Raw genomic sequence first — 18951 nt, 5'->3', positions numbered from 1 at the left:
CCCGCCTTGAGTATAGTGCTTTAGAATATTCTGAAGCACCTTACCTTGAGCCATAGCAGCCGAGAGTTGCTAGCGGCATCTTCTTCTCTGCCCTGTACACATGGCACATAACCAGAAGGAGTAACTGACCATGATTTAGTGCAGAATACTTGATCCGTCCTTGGGCTATATATAATATGTAAATTACGCATTATTTATTTCCCCCGCCACGATGGTGTAGTGATTAGGCTGCTCGACTACTGTGCCCAAGGAGGCGGGATCGAATCCCAGCCGCGGCGGCCGCTTTTCAATAGAGGTGAAAAGCAAGGCACTCGTGGGGTGTACGGTATCAGTGCACGTTAAAAAACCGCAGTTTATCGAAATAATCGAAGCCCTTCAAAACGTCGTCTCCCATAGCCTGAGTAGCTATGGGACATTAAACGCCAGGAAACCGAAAACAAGAAACCGAACAGAATTATTTGTTTTAACAAATTGTTAACCACAGTGGGATTATTACAGGAGTGGGCATTACAATAGTTTAGAATACATTAGAAAAAAAACAAAGCAAATACGCTGATCATTTGACGCATAAATTTCAGAAATGAGAAAAACAAAGGACTACCTTTTCGGCAGTTTCCATAAAATTGACAAGATGACTGTGGAGTAATAGACGGATACAGTTCATTTCGTTCTGGCAGAGATTGTGGAAAGTAGGAGTAGGAGAAACAGTTATTATTGCAGAAAAAATCTCTCAACCGTTTCGGGGTATCTGTCGAGTCTGGCGAGTACATTTAAGTTTAATCAAATCTTAGTAATTTAGCTTAAATGAGTTATGAACTAGTTGAAACAATTAGGAACATTAAATGTTGCAGTTTCGCTCGACTAACCAGAGTATAAAGGCCTGCATATTGTGAAAGTTCAGTAGGCGTGTTTATGCGCTTGTTAAGCTTGAAAAAAATATCTAATAGCTTTCCTCTGCACCATTTTGAGCGTGTAGGGAAACTGGATTTTATTTGCCTATGCCAAAATCAACCGTATAAATGTGAGGCAAGCTAGGCGTTTTATTTCTAAGTTTGAGCGTTGCAAGCTTCTCCCGAGAAAAAAATGGCTTCTTCACTGCTTTTCTGATTACTTGTTGTGCATGAACTGTCCAGGTTAAGTCGGAAGAAATGATGACTCCAAGATAACCATGCTCGGTCACACTTGCGATGGTCGCGATTTTTAACGAATAATAAAGGCCTTGTTTTCTTCTTTTTTCTGAGACAGACATCGAAATTGGTTTTTTTTTTCTCTAATTTGATTGACATCTGACAGTAACACCAGTGCCAAACATTCTTCGATGCATTGTTAAGTTTGATTTGCTCATCACTATTCTTGACTTCACCATAAAGTACCCAGTCATCTGAAAATAAACCGATTTTAATGTTACTTCATTAGCGCTACCATATACATAATTAAGAAAGGAAATGGAGCAAGAACTCTTCCTTGAGGTACACCGGAAACAACTGGAACAAAAGCGGAAGAATATTCAACAAGCTGAGCAAATTTCTTCCCATCGGTCAAGTAATTCCTTAACCAGCGTATCACCAGTATATCTCAGGGTATATTATCAAGCTTGAAAATTAGTTTTGTATGTGGTGCCTTATAAAAAGCTTTTGATAAATCTAGAATGAGCACATGAGTTTGAGGCTGATGTTTAGGAGCTTGCGCAAGGTTGTGATTCAGTTCTACTAGCGTTAGGGATCAGTGTTGATGAAAAACTTTTATAAAACAATTTGATATAGCAGGGATAGCAATCAATAAATAAACATAAAACAGAGTAAATGTAAAATTTTAAAGTAAAATTAAGGCAGAGAAGTGCTAGCAAACAATTTTCCGGTCCCAATACTATACCTACGAAGTAGCTCACACGCCTGTTTTAGGGCATGCCCTTTGACGGTTGCACTGAAGAAGGTGAGGACAAGAATTGTAGACGAGCAGCCTAAGCCACCTAGCATGAAGACTTTCCAAGTAACTGCTTCTCTGGGAAGCATGCTTCCGGCAGGAGGGGATGTAATGCTCCAAAGTTATCACTTCCACCTCCCCCCCCATCGCATGACGCACAAATATTCCACGTCGTGAATCCAGAATGACATAAATACAGATTAGTAAAACTTCTCAACACAACAACATCATGAGGACCTCACATTCCTTTGATGTACAGTTTCGGATATTCGAAGGAAAATTTAAATGTTTGAAGTCCGCAGTCGCAAGGAGCGGCTAATGGCTCAGGAAGTACAGCACTCAGAACCTTTCAACATGGGACATAGTCGTCACTTAATGTTAGGTGAAAACTGCCAGCGGGCTCATTGAGAGTTGAATTCGATAAGAAATATGCCACTCCATTGGACGTAATACCACAGTGCCCCGGAACCTACTGAAAACGCACTTCTTGTACGTACGTGCAAAGGAAGGAAGCACTTAAGGGTATGCCCCAAAAGACATATGTGCTTGATCTTTGTAGCGCATTTAAGACTGATATACAGTCAGGGAGTTCAATTTCGTGAGCGATATCGCAGGGAACGTTTTGTAAGGCCGAACCAATTGCAAGCAATAAATAGTGGCCCGTGTTCTGAGATCCAGACAAAACAACCTCAGCCCAGTGCCTAAGAATATGTACCTATTGCTGCTGTTTAATAACTTTCGGAGGCATCTCTAAATATAGCTCGGTGTTGTGGGTGCTGCAACAAGCAATACTCCAAGGATACATTCATCCCATTAGTAGTCAATTGCTTTGCGTTAAATGGCAACGACTGGTCAAAGAACTGTGCAGAAGTATCCTTAACATTACTGACAAGTTGTGCTCACCTAACGCATATTTCAATTTGAGACAACAAGGAGTGGGTAAATGCAAATTGTGGTTGCTTGTACTGCGGCCAATGGTTATCAAGAAGCAGAGCGTAGTGTGTCATAAAAGTGGGAGAAGCTGGGCCAGGCAGAAGCTCGAGTGCTCGTAAAAAGGTTCAATGAGAATCTCAAATCGAGAGTTCTAGTCTCATACACTGGCCTCTAAATAGAGGACAATATTCGCAACTGATTTTGGGAAACCAAGAGAGTGCTGTAAATCCTGCCTCTTCATACGAAACACGATAATACCTTCAACAAGATCACCAATGCCGAGACCTCTTTCCATTGCAACCATAATTCTACCTCCCAACTCTCCAGGTCTATATGAATTGTCTGAATTGAGCACTCTCCACAACCTGCATATCACGGAAGGCGTCTAGAAACGTGACATTGTCTGTGAGGCCGCGTGAGCTATGCGTTTAATAGGTTTGACTAAATTTGATGTTAAAGAAATCAGCCGAACTTTATCTATATCGCAACCTTTCCTGGGATCTTTGAGGATTAGCGCAACTTTAGCGATAGCCCTGTCTTCACGAATCCAAGCTGCATCAGGGGAACTGTTTACAACATTCAACATCTCCGAGATGTTTGTTAGCATACCGATTGTGACATCGTCTCCCGCAGGAGCTGCTGGTTTCAGGCCACTCTCTATAGAATCTAACCCGGATTAGTAAACCAAGATGAAATCAGCGCATCAAGTAGTGCGAACAACGGAATTATTGTTTGCGCTTGAAATCGCCGAACAAGGCCTTTTGCTATCTGATCAAGTTTATATTTTCCTTTATTGACCGTTAACGTCAATGAGAAGCGGGTGAACTGTGCTTGCATTCCATAAATATATAAAAATCTTTCCGATTATTTTATTAGCATTGCAGTCGTGCTTAACTTTACTAATAATTCTTATATATGAAGCCGGGGAAAAAAAATGTAATTTATTCAATATTTGGGACTCGGGCTATAGGACAGGCTCCCCAAGGCTGTTTTTCTATGACGGTATGATTTTTCATAGTCTTCTTTCATTGTCAATAAACGTTTTCTTTTCCTCCTTTCACCATCGGAATGTCACTTTTTTGTTGACCAGCTTAGTAGTATCTGTGTTAAAGGGCATCTAATAAAGAAGAGAGTGTTTGTTGAGCACGATCAGATTCCCAGATGAATGGAGGAGAAAAAGGAATTCACAGGGTTTGTGAAGAGTTCATGATTGACGAATTCCTGCTCAGAAGTAGTCACTCTAAGGGGCAGGGCACTACATTAAACGTAACTGGTAAGTGGTCGGTGGATGTACCACAATTAACTGTAGCCCATGACGAGATACTCACCCCATTCGCTGCCAATGTTAAATCAATGACTAACTGAAAAGCGGCACACATGTAGGTTATGATTGGACGGTTGCAGCAACTCACTTGACTTACATACATCCAGTTCCAAAGAAGCTACCCACATTCATCAACGGTAACCTAAAAAAAAATGATGAGATTTAAAATTGCCGGCAATAATTATTCTGTTGTTAAAGCGAAATAAATTATTTAAACAATCTGCCTTACGGGCACTTGCTGGGACGTAGACATTCGCAGTAGCAAGGACAGCACACTGGGGAATTGGAATGTCAACTGCTAACAGTTCGCAGTCTCTTAGTAGACTTTTCTGCGGCATCTTTGCACGATGAAATGTTTTTGAAGAAATTAACGTTAGCAATCCACCGCCTCGGCCGCTAGTGTGATCGGCTCTTAGGTACGCAAATGTTTAAAGGGACACTAAAGAGAGAAAGGAAGTGGGTTTGCATCGATAGAATGCCAGTTCCTGATTACAAAAAGACCACTGTTACTGAAAACAGAGCTGTTATAAGGTAGTAAAGAAGAATAACAGAAATACAGGCATCGCCACCACAGCCAAACAGCCGAGGCTCGCAACTACAAATCACGTGACGCGCTAGGGATCCCGGAGGCTGACAAATGCGAATTACGTTGAATGTTTGAATGCGGTAGTACGTTTTTTCTTAAACATGATAACACGCTTTTATCATACTTAAACGACGGCGAAAAGACAACGTAAACGTTGCAAGGCAAATACAAAAATATACTTGGAGGCGCGACAGGCGCCCACTTCAGTTTTGGTTATGTTTCGGCTCAGGCATTTCGTGCGCACTCGGATAGTTTGTTTGAACCTGCAGCGCCTGAATTACGAGCTTGGAGCAGCAGATGCGCCTTGATGGTTCCTATTTGAGCATTCGGAGGCACGAGCGAGCGAAATCCGCTACCGCCGACACACTCCTTCGTTCAGACTTCTGCGCCAACATATCGCCGCCGTTGCCGCTTCGACTGCGACGTGACCGCTTGACTGCAGCTACGTACGCCACGAAAAGCATACATATGCTAAGTACCGAAGGAAAAACGCATTATCATTCAATTGTTCACTAAATCATGGCACATCTGACCGACATATACTGCGTCAACAAGACCTTCAACGTGCTATTTGCAGGCGTCGTAAACAAAAGGGGCATACTTGCCGCTCATACCAAGGAGAGCGTCGATATATTGCGCTCGTCGCCCGGCGAAAAAAAGGGCCTCGGGTAAAAAGTAAAAACGAAAAATAACGAAGCACCAGAAATACATTACAAAAGGTTAAAAAAAAAATCGAGGACTCGAACTCGCTGCTGCTTGCTCCGTAATGTTCGGCGCTAACCGCTCGGCTACGCTGCGCCACAAGAACCTGGGAAATATTTCTAGTTTTTATGTCATGGCCCCATTTACAATAAAGTGTTTCTGCTGCCGGTCTAAAAATTACAACTTCTTGATCATCGGCGCATGCTGCCTGCTCTCACGTCTTGCAACTAATGTTCTGGATGCCTATGCGCACTATATTGTGCACTGGATCCATTTTAACATGTGGAATTTCACAGCGCTGGCAAATGTAGTGGCGCCGGCACTTCGGTCATGTTCTGCTACCGTGGACGTAATTTTCGCTGAACACAGAGCTGTGGCACAAAACGTGAAGGAAAAAAGTGCGACGAAGCTTCAAAACTTACAAGCGCAGCAGCGAGGACACTATTTTGCTGGTAACTAAATCTTATTTGTATGTAAACATGTCAGGAAGCGTTGCGATGACCGAGGGCTCGGTTTGTTTATACACAGTGCAAGAGGGAGCGCGAAAGCTTGAGAAACATGTAAAGTATTGTGCATTACAAGCGCTCTGTTTTTTTTTTTTTCTTCCTATATGGGCCCATCGCTCGGTAAATTACTCTCTTCATCGTTTTATTTATTTCGGCTGAGGCCGTCATTGCGAGTACGCTGTTGCCATGTTGGCCCTTGAGAGATGCGACGCCGCGGGCCGCGCCGGCTCGCTAGCTATCACGGAGTCTCCGCTTACGTCATAGTGTGCGTCACTCAACTCCAACTACGTAGTTGGAGGCCACAGTTTGAATTCGACCGGCGGGAACAAGAAAAAACCTCAACTTCTTATCGCAATATCTCAGCAATTATTCGATTTTTTGCTGCCGGATATGCGGCGACAGTGTCACCAAATGTAGTTTATTAGATTTTCATACCATCTTTGGCTGTCTTTAGTGTCCCTTTAAAAGAAAATTGCCGATTTGGTAAAATTCAAGTTTCTTGAAGTAAAGTCACGTCTGGGCTGAATTCAGTGGTAACCTTCTTTGAATCGTGAAATGAAGGTGCAAGTGAGCACCAACTTCGCTGTAGTACTTTTAACCCCTCCATGATTATTTTAAAATCATAGAGACCTCGGACATATGCTGTAAACTTGAGGAACCGTTTTTGCTTTGAGTGTTAAAACAGGCGGACTTCGAGGGAGAGGAAGCAGCGCGGCGCTTCTGGGAAGGACATGTCATCTCTTCATCCGAAAAGCAAACTGTGGACAGGTGTGTATCCCCAGGATCTTGAAACAGCATTTTCGTTAATGCAGAGGAGCAGGCGACTGGATAGAATCTGCATTAAGAATAGTAACAGGGCATTCAGTTGTACCTTGGTTACCAACCTCCAAACCTGCAATTTGGGAAGACGCAAACTTCCTAGAAATGATCTTCGTCAAAATATCACTAATGATGGCCAACACGCTCTCCATGACACGCTCAAGCGCCTTCTCAGCAGCTGACACAATCGATTTTTTTAAACCTGATTTTACATCATCACCGATTGTCCTTGCACAACCTGAAATGCCACTTTATATCTAACTGCGCATACGCATCTGCTTTAGAGCGCATGTTGTGCTGGATGATGTCCAGGAAATTTGGCTACCTGGTTTGATTACCTCCGCAGTAGCGGCAAGGCCTTTCTGATTTGCAATCCTTGCTCTTATGTTTAAAGCGCTAGTGAGTTTTGCATTCTAAAGGACGAGGTTGAAGGGGATCGGGATGATATATGTAGGCCATACCTTAACCTCTGATGGACAATTAGCCCCCGCAAATGTCCTCTGTCGGCACTCGAAAGCCATCAGCATCTCAGCTCCCGCGCAACGGTGAAATAAAGCCCACGCTGGCATCTCTGAATTCCTCAAGCATTTCCTGGGGTGAAGCCGACGGATCCACGCCGCGTACGATAGTTTTTGAACAACAAGTTGCTCAGGAATGAAAAGTTTCACAGGCAGGGAGGCAAACGATGCGCACTGCAGGAAGTCCGATACACATTACAGGTCCGAGGATCTGCAGATAATTGCCCTGCTGCGAAAAGTACGAACCTCAAAGATGTCTAGGTAGCGGCTGGTGACAGCCTTTAACTGCTCCTGGTCATTTCCGAATTCATTTTTTTTTTATTTCAGAGCTGCATCTTAAATTGGGACAAACGCCACCGGTAATACGCCTATACCATTTCTGCCAAAAAGAAGACCCCCGCCTAGCGAGGCTAGCGACATCGTTCGAAGGCCTGTGGGAACATGAACCCTATCTTTCGCTACAGAAACTACTTCTGATCAATTCCTACGTGGAATGGCTTCGCCGGAGTGCACATGCAGGCAGGCAGTCGAGGTATGCAAGCACAAACTGGCTGGAAAGAACGGCAGAACACAGTCACAGCAGGGCGGCAACTAGACTCGATCCCAGTGGCCTTTTTCCTTCTGCGGTTCTCACGCTTTCTCTTTTGCGACACGACTCGCGTCACGGACGTGTCCAGGCGGCAGAATTACGCTTCCTGTACATAAGCCCTTGGCGAATACTGTATAACACTACGCGGATATTTCAATATTGTAAATTTGAGAACACTAGACTTTCATATTGACTTTACCGTTTATCTGAGGGCTAGAAGTAAATGAATAGGACTCGTGGTACGTTGTACGGGAGGTTTAACGAATCTGCTCATCGGCCATAAAGGGACGTTGCAAAGGTGGTTTCCAGATGAAGTTCGACTGCCTGGAGTTCTACAACGTGCACTGACCCCGACAGCACAAGGGCTCTCTCCGTCTTAGTTGCATGTAATTAATTGCTATTAATACATTACTTGTAACTAATCACATTTGTGTAATTTTGAAATTAATTCATTACTTTTTGAAATAGTAATGTTCCAGGTAATTTGATAGTATTTCGATTACCGGTAATGGATTACTTGGTTGCAAAAGAGGCTACAGGGGCGAAGCGTTAGCGACAATGTGATTTTGCCGAATGTTTGGTCGCACCACGGTGAGCACGGCTACGTGATCATTCACACCGTGGACGGACGAGGCCAGTAGTACCTCCACTAGCTTTTGGTCTAAGAATTTAACTGGCCTTCCGACAAAACGAACAAATAAGCTCGGCGCTTCATGGAGGTCATAGAAACTGGTATTGAAGTATTTCGCAATTGCGAGCGGGTGCGCAAGATGTTCGTAAGATGTAATATTGGCCTAAAGAGCTTACATTGAGAGAGCGTATTGTGTAGCGGCTGATATTTGCACGAGAGAGCGTTACGAAGTTGGCGACAACTTTTGAGAACAAGTGTTGAAAATTAATACCGAGCCGAAAACAAGAATAAGTTTGTGTTATTGGAAAAAATCCGAACAAAAGCGTTGCAATAGCGATCACTTTTTTTCCCTTGCAATCTTGTTTTACTTTTCTGGGGCTGTAATTGACCACGGTGATAAGTTAAATTTCAGATGGAGTAATTGTAATTGTGATCGCTTATTTATTTTTCGTCACCGTACTATCGGGGACAAAAGCCTGTGGACCACGCAAACAGTAACCGAAGCGCATAACTTTAGTATTGGCCAGTATAGTCTCGAATTATACCTGTCGATGTGAAAGTTGGACTTAATTTCTTTCATGTGAGCTAGAGAAATAAGGTGATAATTAGTTTACATTGTGCTTATAGTCCGAAATCGCCAGACGTACGGTCCAGAGACTTTTGTCCTCGATAGTGCGTGTAGAACACTGCTGCGCCTCCATCAAAATGCGGCCGCTACTGCGGCGATTTCGCACCGCTAGCTTGGATTCGGGAACCATATCTGTTGAGCTACCACGATGATTTCAAAAAACAAAACTTCCTCCTCCAAACGTTTCCTTACGATGACTGGAAACGAACCTTTAAAATTCATTTCTAGCTTCCCGCATACTCTCCGGAACTAGATGAAGGTGTTAGAGCTGCTTCACATGCGGTGTCCCTTTATCGAAGTCAGCCTCGCGCAAAACAAGTGCACTCAGGGCGCCGGCCCGAGGTGCTCAGTTTTGACCCAGAGATGCATCCTGCCTTCACGTTGACAGTTAAGTGTGGTTAATTTAAATCTACTCTCCAGTTGAAAACTGAACAGTTAATACGAGACATTCCTTTCAGAGCGCTTGTTCTGTTTATGTTCAAGATTTGTAAAGTTTTCAACGTTTTTGGTTCCCGATTTGAGCGTGTACAGTCAATAGAAACTTGCATTTTGTTCTGTAAAATCTGAAGTGAAAGAAGAGCGAAATATTGTGCTTATTTGCGTTACAGTTATGCGGCAGACTCCAGACAATATCCAGAAAATTTGGGTAATGCGATATCTTATAAACCAACGCACCTTTGTTATTCCGTCGTTTAGTTATTGAATATCACACGCCGAAGATAAGCAGGAAATATATTTCATGCTGGACTTAAGAACGCCAAGCATTCTCGGCTATTGAAACACAAGTGATGCTTTCATACTTTTTTAATGGTGTGGAATGCTGAACTCCTAAAGGGGGAGTGAGGGGCAAAACATATGCACCGTCGAAAAAATTATGAAATAGCTTCCTCGAATGAGTAATAAACGGTGCTAGGCTCCACGTGTTATTAAAACTCATGTTCATTTGTGTCAACTTTACTCCGACCACAAATGAAATATTATACTGAAGTACTGAAAGCCAACAAAATGATAAAGCGCATGCCATTGTCTATCGTAGTTTTAATGCTAAAAAAATGGGTTAACCTCAAATGGATCAAATTTTCAGCAAGTGAAAAAATAGTAAATACCTTTTATTCTGCGCTTTAGTCAAACAACAAACATGCATTCGCAGACGGCACTAATCTCTCGATTCCTGGCGGTTGTAATTCGACCGTTTTCGCTGTTGTTTCTCTTCGTGCTCCGCATAAACAAACCATCTCCCTCTATTTCAAAAGCAGCCGCATTTTCTTAATTACGGGAGGGCACTTACGCTCAAAATGTTAAGCTTGCATCGTGAAAGGAAGAAAAAGCAAAGCATATATAGTTAGTTATACCTCGACAGCGCTGAAAGGTATTATGCTACAGAAAAGGCCGAGTGTAACCCAATACTATATATAGCTGCATAGTGAACTTCTATTGGGGCCTGTTTACTCCTTGTTTAGAATTTAGCTCATACAACCTCTGTCCATAAAGTTCCGAGACAGACCATATTGAAAGGGCTCAAAACTCCGGTGTAATTCGAGTACTACCTGTTCGAAGTAGCTTTCTTTGGAGTCTATACACAGCTTCCAGTCTTCTTGAGGCCCTGGAAACCTTTAAAGGTCCTTTAGGCAAGCTTTCAGCTCCTTTACATTGGCGTCCTAAATGGTCTGTAGTTTCCTTTTTACCTCTTTGTGATACCGTCTTGTGTGACGTCCCTACCCAGTCTGCAAAACTCCTTGTCGCCAATGGCACGGATATTCCTCCCTTTTCTGCTGCCCTCGTTCCACTCTCCTGTGAAAGCGCTACTTTTTCGACTGTCTTCTTCACACCTTCCGACGCCGCTTCGCGCCATCCCTGCCTCCTGCTTCCATTTGCTGTTCTCAAGTTCGAAGATGGCCTTAGTGCAATGTACGTCTCAAATCCATTTTCGTGCCCGTCCGTCCTGCTACGCGGAGAGTGTCTCGGTCGTATTGAAGAACTTGATCCCGCACTTGTAAATACTCTTCCTGCCACGCCTACTTCATTAGACGTTAATGTTCTCAGCTCTTGCGATATAGCGACCGCTTCGACACCACCCGATGTTCTTCAACAAGCTATTGACGCAGATCTTCCACCCGCACAACGCGATCAACTCACTGCTCTTCTACAGAACTTCACTTCTGCCTTCGGCCTTCCTCACACTGCTCTGGGTCGCACGTCTGTCGTTACGCACAAAATCGACACTGGTACAAACGCACCTTTACGACAGCGTCCTTATCGCGTCTCGGCCTTGAGCGCCAAGTCATTGCTGACAACGTGGACGACATGCTTCGCCGGGGCGTCATACAGCCATCTAACAGTCCATGGGCTTCTCCGGTTGTTCTGGTCACCAAGAAAGATGGTTCCATTCGGTTTTGCGTCGATTACCGTAGGCTTAACAAAATCATGCGCAAAGATGTCTATCCTCTGTCGCGAATCGACGACGCCTTGGACTGTTTACAGGGAGCCGAGTATTTCTCCACTTTGGATTTGCGCTCTGGCTACTGGCAGGTACCGATGGCTGATGATGACCGCTCGCTCGAAAAATGCCTTTATAACACCGGACGGCTCATACGAGTTCAACGTTATGCCCTTTGGCCTCTGCAATGCCCCAGCTACGTTCGAGCGCCTGATGGACACTGTTCTTCGTGGACTCAAGTGGCAGACCTGTCTTTGTTACCTGGATGACATCGTAGTTTTTTCTACCGACTTTTCTTCTCACCTTCTCCGCCTAAAGAATGTCCTCACATGTCTCGCCAATGCTGGGCTTCAGTTTAATTTGAAGAAGTGCCACTTTGCCGCTCAAAAACTCACAATTTTAGGCCACGTAGTCTCTAAGGATGGCATTCTTCCCGACCCCACCAAACTTCGCGCAGTTGCAGAGTTTCCGAAGCCAACCTCCCTGAAGCAGCTCCGGAGCTTCATCGGCCTCTGTTCCTACTTTCGACGTATCATCTTGAACTTCGCCTCTATCATCGCTCCTCTGACCCAGCTCCTTGCCGGCAGCTTCGACCTTTCCGCCTGGACCTTTCAGCCTGCGATAAAGCCTTCGACACTTTACGCCGCCTTTTGGTTTCGCCTCCCATTCGACGCCACTTTGATCCGACTGCGCCTACGGAGATCCACACTGATGCCAGCGGTATTGGGCTTGGTGCCGTCCTTACACAACGTAAGCCTGGTTACAGCGAGTATGTTGTGGCATACGCCAGCCGAACATTGACGAAAGCAGAATCTAATTATTCAGTCACAGAAAGGGAATGTTTGGCCATTATTTGGGCTATCGGAAAATTTCGTCCCTATGTGTATGGCCTACCGTTTTACATTGTAAACGATCACCACGCTTCGTGCTGGCTTGCCTCTCTGAAAGACCCATCTGGTCGCCTTGCTCGCTGAGATCTCCGTCTGCAGGAGTTTGACATTCATGTCATGTATCGATCAGGCCTGAAGCACACGGACGCGGATGCTCTTTCCCGCTCGCCATTGCCTAGAGATACCTCGTCTGACCACGTCTGTGCCTACGATTTGTCGACTCTTGCCACTATCGATATGGCTACCGAGCAGCGGAATGACCCCTGGATCAATGCACTTTTCGATTTTCTCTCAAGTCCTACTCCCGGTCATTCATCCAAAGCGCTCGTCCGCCAAGCCCACCACTTCTCCATTCGTGACGGTCTTCTCTATCGCCGCAATTATTTGCTTGATGGACGGAAGTGGCCTCTAGTCATACCGTGTCATCTCCGTGCCGACATTTGTGCTGCGTACCATGGTGACCGACAATGTGCTCACGGTGGCGTATTGAAAACCTACACGCGCCTACGTCTGCGATTTTACTGGCGTGGAATGTACCGCTTTGTAAGACATTTCGTGCGCGCTTGCGAATCTTGTCAACGCCGAAAAACTCCTCAGAAGTCCCCTGTTTCGTTGCAGCCGTTACCCTGCCCTGCTCGTCCATTTGACCGTGTTGGCATAGATCTATATGACCCTCTTCCTACTACTCCTGCTGGAAACCGGTGGATTATCGTGACAGTAGACCATCTTACTCGCTACACTGAAACATCACCGTTACCCTCTGCCTCCCCAAGAGACGTTGTTTGTTCCTTCTCAACAATTTGATTCTTCGCCACGGGACTCCGAAGGAACTGCTCAGTGACCGCGGACGCGTTTTCTTGTCCGACGCTCTCGAGGCCTTACTGAAAAAATGCCGCATCATTCATCGCACCGCTACTTCTTACCACCCTCAGACGAATGGTCTGAGAACGCTTCAACCCTACTCTGAGTGACATGCTGGCCATGTACGTCAACGACGCTCATTCCAACTGGGACCACGTTCTTCCCTTCGTAGCCTACGCGTACAACACTGCGATACAGACCACTACTGGATTCTCTCCCTTTTTTGTTCTTTACGGGTGCGAGCCAAAATGCACAATGAACGCGCTTTTTCCCTACCGCCCTGATGTTTCTGAATCGACGCCACTCTCGGACGCCGCCCAGTACGCAGAAGAATGCCGTCAGCTCGCTCGTTCGCTTACAAAAGAAACCCAGTGGCAACAAAAACACCATCGTGACACTGGCGAGGCGCCTTCATATGCACCCAACTCCCTGGTGTGGCTCTGGGTTCCTGCCACAACCGCCGGCCTTTCAAAGAAGCTCCTTGCTCGGAATCACAGTCCATACCGAGTCCTTCAAAAAACATCTGTCAACTACGTAGTTGAGCCCGTTACGCCCTCTGCGGACTTGCGTCGCCGTGGACGTGAAATATTTCATGTGGACCGAATCAAGCCCTACTACGATCCGTCTGTCCTTTCGGCTCCATGAGTCGCCAGGATGGCTCCTTCTCTGCCCGGGGGGAGACTGTAGTGTGGTAATCTTCATCGTCATAGCCAGTGACATGCGTCGCGGGCTGCCGCTCTCTAGAACGAAGACGTTGGTCGTTGTCTGTGTGATTCGCTACGCCTTACGCCCCGCTGCGAGTTCATCCCGAGCAGCTGGATCCATCTGCGTCGACTGAATAAACACACCCCTACAATATATATATATATATATATACTCGCTACACTATATATATATATATATATATATATATATATATATATATATATATATATATATATATATATATATATATATATATATATATATATATAATATTGTTTACGGCGCACCTTTTGGAACGCACTGGGGTTGCGTAACATCTCTAGTACTGAATATAGCTGTCAATATTGTATTCGGTTTTTCCTTTTGTCATCACGCTATCTCGATGGCGCATAGATCACGAATGACCTCTTCGGTTTAGGGTCACACTATAAAGCAGCGGTTTAGGGTTACACTATTAAGAATAAATGGGCATGGGCAGGACATCTAGTGCGAAAAGAGGATAACCGATGGTCGCTTAGGGTCGCAAACTGGATTCCAAGAGAAGGAAAGCGTAGCAGGGGGCGGCATAAAGTTAGGTAGGCGGATGAGGTTAAGACGTTCGCGGGGGTCAAGTGGATGCAGATAGCACAGAACCGGGTTAAGTGGAGAAATATGGGAGAGGCCTCCGCCCTGCAGTGGGTATAGTCAGGCTGATGATGATGATGCTGATGATAAAGCAGGGTATGTCGTCTTCAGCAGTGATACTGACGACAAACACAGCACGCTTACCTGTTTCGGAGACCATACCAGCATAGATTTACACCAACGTGTCCTTAAGGTCCTGAGTGGCCGTCCATCTCTTCGCAGTCACTATAGAATGCAACAACCAGTGACAACTGAGTACTCTGAGGTGTAATGCCATCTGGCGGCAACCAAAACAACTAAAATAAGTATAGCACATGTTAGCCTTCAAAGAGAATTACTTGTAGAGAAGAAAATAAATTACTCTACGTGTTGACAGCCGCTTATCTATGCCACAGGGAACTTAAACTCTTGCAAACGCAAAGCGCATCGGGCGAGCCGTGGACGCAAGGGTCACGGAGATTTAAAGGCCGACAGGCGCGCGTGATGGTCGGTGACGATGTTAAAAGCATTTCCATAGAGGTAAAAACGAAACATTTCCACCGAGAAAACGACTGCGAGACAATATTGTTCATTAACGGCGCCGCTAGCGTCGGTGTGAGGGCAGAAGGGCAGAAGTGGCGTTGAATATCTCCCGATGTAAGAAGAGATAGGGGTGGCGGAAGGCAGAATCACAGTCAGCAGTCCAACTGAACGGTGCATCTTTGTGCAAAAGGCACGTGAGCGGGCACAAAAGCTCCGAGGCTCCTTCATTGATTTCGGCGCTGTAAAGGTGGTTATAGCCTCAATCTTTTGAGAATCCTGCTGAACACTATCCTTATCGACCAAGTGACTGAAGATAATTTTCTGGCGTGCGCCAAAATGCAATTTTGTTTAGAGTTGAGGATGAGACCGGCTCTTTCAATGAAGTCAAGAACTATGGCGAGACGTCTATTATGCTCCCGAAAGTCTTGCCGAAGATCACAACGCCGTCCAAATAACACGAACACATTTTACACTTGAGCCTGTGCAGAATAGTTTCCATGAATCGTTCAAACGTGGCAGGCACATTCCATAGTCTAAAGGGCATTACGTTAAACTCATAAACACCGTCGGGTGCCACAGACGCCATCTTTTCTTTGTTTCTCGGGTGCATTGGTATCTGCAGGGCCCTGATCTCAAGTCTACCGAGGAGAGGTATGGCGCTGAGTGAAGGAAGTCGATTGCATTGTCAATACGTGGTAGCGGATACACATCATTTTTAGGTTACGGCATTAATCCGACTAAAGTACACACAGAAGCGTCATGTATTGTCTTTTTTTTTTTTTAACGAGGATAACTGCAGCCGCCTAAGAACTGGAAGATTCCTGAATGACGTCATGTTGGAGCATTTCATGGACTTGTTCGTCAATAATGTGTCGTTCGCTCGGCGACGCACGCTATGGCCTCTGTCTGATTGGGCGAGAGGTTCAAGTATCAATCGAATGATGAATGCGAGAAGTTAGAATCGGTTGCGGACGATCTCTGAGAGGGGGGCGAAGTAAAAAACGGAAACATGCTTGAAAAGTAGGTCAGTCAAAATCTGGCACTCCTTTGTTGCCAAAAAAGGGTTATTATTGCCTAGATCCGAGATTGTGTAAAGGGTGAGCTTTCTCTTCAAGAGCACAGCCACTTATTGCCGCCACGGAAATTGACGCACTTTCCTCGAAATGAGCGAGTTTCATGCCACCATGTAGCATGGATGGCTCATCTGAATAGTTCACCGTCCACAGCAAGGTGTGGCCTCTGGTCACTGAAACTTTGCGACGGGGCACCAAGGCACTCTTATTTACACTGGTAAGTGTTCTGGTTTCCACTACTGGGTCAAAATCCTCGCACAAATTTGTGGATGGAACAACTTGGATGAATTCTCCAGACAGCTCAGGTACAACTGTACCTTCAGACACAAAAAAACGCTCCCAAATCGAGTGACGGGGCTTATACAAGAGCTGACATCAACGTAGTATTCAGTGAAATCTGTCCATTCCGCCAGTCTAACGTTGCACCACACTGTTGCAAAAAAGTCTATACCTAGGAGTACTTCATGCGCGGAACAAGACAACACTGTGAATTCGGTCCGAAACGCTAGGCCCGTATCGCAACGTTCGCGCAGCACACACCCAGGGGCACCAATGATTCACCGCCAGTACCACGGAATACCAGATTGATTCACGCTGAACATTACTTTGCATTCCAAACAATTCTCTAATCTTTAACTCATAACGGAGACTATTACTACAGTGTCTAACGCCATAGGGCGGATGCCGTTAATAAACACTTAAAGTTTGCTCTTTAACTTAAATACAGGCAGATGTATTGGTAATGGATTTTCCGGCAGCCTCATCTCCATCGGCCGCGCCTTCTAGTTTCCCGGAGGGGAAGAACGGCGCCGAGCAGACGGTGAGCATCGCTCTCTTTGGGTTGGCGACGTCAGGCTGCGGTAGGAGGCAGGCGGCATTTCGCATCTGTGTCGGGTGGTAGGTATCCAAAGTCGGTGTAGGCGTCGGCGGATAAAATTTTGCTTTGAGGGTATCAGAAGCTTCGGGCAACGGGCGATGGTCTTGTGACAGCAGGCCCCGTCGATGACAGTACCGGGAGATGTGTCCAGTCATGCCACAGCTGTGACATACAGGTTGCGGGCGCCACCGGTCAGAATAAAAGTGGATGAAAACTTGTTCTGGATTCCAATTGTAGTCAGGCCTGCATTGTTGAGGAACCATATGTGTAAGCAGTTCTTCGTACCTCCCGCTGCTGGGAAGAGATTAAGTCGTTATATTGTCTGCGGTCGTCAAAGCATGACACATTTCGATCCCGAGTCCAGGCAGTTGACTGAATCGCGGGTTCTGCCTGCAGTGCGCAACCGTCATATTGGGGTTCCTCCCGGTATGCAGAATATTTATTACGCAGCAGTTCTCCTTTAGCGATCTGGCGTTTCAAATCAGCCATCGACTCCGAAGCACTTTACATTAACGCCCACGATGAATGTGATGCTGGCCAGTCGTCCAAATTTAGGTGTGATGCGACGCAACTTCAGGTTTCGAACGTGTGGCAGTGTCTGATGACGTCAACAGCGGAGTTCAAATTATCTTTGCTGATAAGGAACGTGTATACGTCTTCAGCGAATCCTTTGTGCAAGTGTCCCCCACTATCTTCCTGGAACATCCGTGGGTTTACTATCTACCACAATTTCCCAGTGTCCTCGATATATGTGATGCATGTCTCTCCAGGTATGAGGACTCGCTGCAGCAACGTTTTCTCTGTGCATGTCTTTTTCGCGGACCCGTCGCCAAAGCACTTCTTGATTTCTTCTGTGAAACGATCCAGCTGGTAGGTTAGTCCTCATAATTGTAAAACCAAATTAATGTCGTGCCTTCCAAGAAGAAAACTATGCTCGCTAGTTTCACGGTGTAATCCTAACTGTTCTACCGGCTCACCCGTTCTTACTTGGTTAATCTCTTGTCGACGTCCTCGTCAGATTTCGCGCCAAAGGTGAGCGGCTCGCGATAATGCTGCCGGTTGCCCACCGCAGGGGTTGCTCGGTCGGCGTCGCCGTCCTGAGCCATATTGAATGGCAGGGGCGGTAAACCTTTGAGTTGGCGGCTTTGTCGTAGACAACGGGGATCAGTGTTGAGCTATCCATGCATCTCCACCACAACTGTTATGTACTCAGTACGTAACGGGAGTGTTATATTTAATCTAAATACTGCAAGTTCCCAAGGCGCGCCAGCTTATGTTTCCTCTCTCTCACTATTTAGCTTCTTCTTTTGCCTTTTTTATGACGCCCAAATCACATGACAAGATTGATAACGTTTATGTTTTTCACAGTGTAAAGCTATAATGAAAGGCATTTGCATTGAGCTCTTCTGAGAATTTTCAGTCGAATAAGAGATTAAAACCAATGTAACATTTTAAGAATGTAGGCAGCGCTCTCATCCTTAACAAGCGATTGATGTTTGAAGCATAATTGCTCTCTCATTGTTATGAAAGCAAGTAACAGTTTTTAGGATTAACTTTGGTGTGTGGGAAACAAAATATGGGGTGACAGATTGGCAAACTGCGCTCAACAAAACAAGACATAGCGATATATATATATATATATATATATATATATATATATATATATATATATATATATATAAATTATGGCTGCACAAGTATGAATAAAGCTTTGCTAATATTCCAGGCTCTTTAAATTGTGGGCGCTTTTGCATCTAAACTAGCTGATGAATGTTTAAAATCAAAGCGCGTTAATCAGTCGGC

At 45.2% G+C, this 18951-nt stretch overlaps 1 protein-coding gene across 1 annotated transcript in view; it reads left to right on the top strand.

Annotated features, from left to right (window-relative positions):
* Window positions 1-18951, top strand: part of Ac76E (adenylate cyclase type 2 Ac76E) — a 586427-nt gene that overhangs the window by 423582 nt on the left and 143894 nt on the right. The window lies entirely within an intron of this gene.

Source organism: Amblyomma maculatum, chromosome 1 (assembly GCF_055883805.1).
Source record: "Amblyomma maculatum isolate TAMU_Amacu chromosome 1, ASM5588380v1, whole genome shotgun sequence".
Taxonomy (NCBI): domain Eukaryota; kingdom Metazoa; phylum Arthropoda; class Arachnida; order Ixodida; family Ixodidae; genus Amblyomma; species Amblyomma maculatum.
The sequence above is the reverse complement of the archived record's forward strand: the minus strand, read 5'-3'. Positions and strand labels throughout refer to the sequence as shown.